This window comes from Geospiza fortis, unplaced genomic scaffold, assembly GCF_000277835.1.
Source record: "Geospiza fortis unplaced genomic scaffold, GeoFor_1.0 scaffold289, whole genome shotgun sequence".
In the NCBI taxonomy this organism is placed as follows: domain Eukaryota; kingdom Metazoa; phylum Chordata; class Aves; order Passeriformes; family Thraupidae; genus Geospiza; species Geospiza fortis.
The window spans coordinates 1,265,471-1,268,648 of NW_005054478.1; the positions used below are offsets into that span (position 1 = coordinate 1,265,471).

Here is a 3,178-nt window from a genome sequence, read left to right on the forward strand (position 1 = left end):
GGGGGGCGGTGGCAGCGGCGTGGCACCAGGGGTGGCCGTGGCAGCGCGTCACCCCCGTGGCTCTGGCACTGCAATAACACTGAGCCTCCGGGCGCTCCAGCCTTTAATTGAATGTCAAATGTAATTTGGAGAAGGAGCCGGAGTTTGCGGCCGTTGCAGCCGGAGAGGCGGAATGTGGCACTGAGCCCTGCCTGCGCTGCAGGGACCCCCCAGGCCAGTGCCCTGTGCCAGGCTCGGGGGGAATAACCCCACTGAGCCACCCCTGGGGATGTGCTGGGTCCCCTGGAGGAGCAACCCGCTTCTCTGTCCCATCCTGCATCCCACTTTTCCATCCCATTCTGGATCACAACTCTCCATCACATCCTGCATCCCAGTTCTCCATTGTGGATCCCAATTCTTCATCCCATCCTGCATCCTAAATCTCAATCCCATTCTGGATCCCTCTTCTCCATCCCATCCTGCATCCCAATTCCCAATCCCATCCTGGATCCCACCATCCTGAATCCCAATTCTCAATCCCATCATGGATCCCAATTCTCCATTGTGGATCCCAGTTCCCAATCCGATCCTGGATCCCACCATCCTGGAACCCAATTCCCAATCCCATCCTGGATTCCCACCATCCTGGATCCTAATTCTCCATCCCACCCTGAATCCCAATTCTCAATCTCATCATGGATCCCCCTTCTCCATCCTGGATCCTAATTCTCAATCCCATCCTGGATCTCCCTTCTCCATCGTGGATCCCAGTTCCCAATCCCACCCTGGATCCCACCATCCTGGATCCCAATTCTCCATCCCATCATCGATCCCAATTCTCCATTGTGGATCCCAGTTCCCAATCCAATCCTGGATCCCACAATCCTGGAACCCAATTCCCAATCCCATCCTGGATCCTGCTTCTCCATCCCATCCTACATCCCAATTCTCCATCCCATCCTGCATTCCAATTCTCAATCCCATCCTGGATCCCCCTTCTCCACCGTGGATCCCAATTCTCCATCCCATCCTGGATCCCCCTTCTTCATCATGGATCCCAGTTCCCAATCCCATCCTGGATCCCCCTTCTCCGCAGGCAGCCCCAGCCACCGCAGGTGTCACCCCTGGGGCACAGGGTCAGCCAGGCTGACCTTGGGGCTGGCACCTGACCCCGGCTCTGAGCTCTTAATCACCCACGGGGAGTGGCTTTTAAAGGGGGGAAAATAAAACAAAACAGGAAAAAAAAAACCCATAAAATGCAATCAGCTCAAGCAGCTCCCCTCGGGATGAGGCGATTTAGAGCCCTGCAGCTGTAAGGGACCGGGGATTTAGTGGGGGATCTGCCCGTAATGACATTTAGCTCCTGAAATAAATGCTAAAGCCCAATGAAATTATCTCTACACCCACCCCCGGCCCGGCCCTGCCACCTAATCTGCCGGATAAAGACCCCACACAGCCCAGCCGGGGATTGCTCCTGCCCACACATCACCCTGAGGCTGCTGAAGGGAAAACATCTGGCCAGATATGTCCCAAAATCCCCTCGTCACCTCGCCGGGCTTGGCACGGGCAGCACCCCAGTGTCGCAGACATCTTTTATGAAAAATCTTTATTTTTTAGGATTTTTCCTCCTGAGAAGCTGAGAGGCTTCAAGAACAAAATGTAAACAATGGTTATCGGCTGCTATGGAATGCAACAGGTGCATCTGTGATTGGTCTCGTGTGGTTGTTTCTAATTAATGGCCAATCACAGTCCAGCTGTCTCGGACAGAGAGGCCAAGACAGAACTTTTGTTATCATTCTTTCTTATTCTATTCTTATCCAGCCTTCTGATGAAATCCTTTCTTCTATTCTTTTAGTATAGTTTTAATGTAATGTATATGATAAAATAATCAATCAAGCCTTCTGAAACACGGAGTCAGATCCTCGTCTCTTCCCTCATCCCCTGTGAACACCGTCACACCCCAGGGCAAGGCGGATCCCGGAGCCGGCTCCTTTATCCTCAGCCGTTCCTACAATCCCGGAACGAGCAAATGGCCTCATTCCGCCTGGTTAATAGCCCGGCCACCGTGCCGTGACACCCTGCCTGGAATAACAAGCGCCCGGACTGCAGCAGTCAAGGGTAATTTGCCACGGCAAAGGGTCATTTTACCTGCAAATTGTTTTCCACATCTCCAGCAGGGCAGAGCGCGTTGGCTCCTGCTCCTGCCCCGTGCCAGGGATGTGCCAGAGCAGCCGTGGCATCAGCCCTGGCAGTGCTGGGGTCACCGTGGTGTTCCCAGGGATGGCTGGGCCGTGACAAGGGCAGAGCGAGCTGCAGCTCCAGGGATTTGAACTTTGTATGGATTCCCTGCTCCATGCTCTGTGTCCCACTGGAAAGTTCCAGCCCTAAGGGAGCGTGCTCAGGCAGCATTCATCCATGGATTTCTTGCTCCATGCACAGCTCCCTCCTGTCCTGAGGAGTGTGCTCAGGCAGGACTCATCCATCCCATGGATTCTCCATGCCCCAGCTTTCCTGCTCCATGCAGAGCACCCAGCTGCACCCTCCAGCCCTATGGAGCATGCATGGGAATGGTTCACCCATGGCATGACTTCCCTGCTCCATGCCCAGCATCCAGCTGGCACCAATCCTCCCCCCAGAGGGTGCATGGGTGGGATCCATCCATGTCACCATTCCCTGCTCCATTCCCAGTGCCCTACTGGCACTTCCAGCCCCAGGATCCATCCATTGCACCATTCCCAGTGCCCTACTGGCACTTCCAGCCCCAGGATCCATCCATGTCACCATTCCCAGTGCCCTACTGGCACTTCCAGCCCCAGGATCCATCCATGTCACCATTCCCTGCCCCACTGGCACCTCCAGCCCCAGGATCCATCCATGTCACCGTTCCCTGCACCATTCCCTGCCCCACTGGCACATCCAGCTCCAGGATCCATCCATGTCACCATTCCCTGCTCCATTCCCAGTGCCCTACTGGCACTTCCAGCCCCAGGATCCATCCATGTCCCCATTCCCTGCCCCACTGGCACCTCCAGCCCCAGGATCCATCCATGTCCCCATTCCCTGCCCCACTGGCACCTCCAGCCCCAGGATCCATCCACTGCACCATTCCCAGTGCCCCGCTGGCACTTCCAGCCCCAGGATCCATCCATGTCACTATTCCCAGTGCCCTACTGGCACTTCCAGCCCCAGGATCCCTCCA

At 55.7% G+C, this 3,178-nt stretch overlaps 1 protein-coding gene across 1 annotated transcript in view; it reads right to left on the minus strand.

Moving 5' to 3' along the window:
- ADGRB2 (adhesion G protein-coupled receptor B2) overlaps positions 1-3,178 on the minus strand; it is a 31,426-nt gene that overhangs the window by 24,863 nt on the left and 3,385 nt on the right. The window lies entirely within an intron of this gene.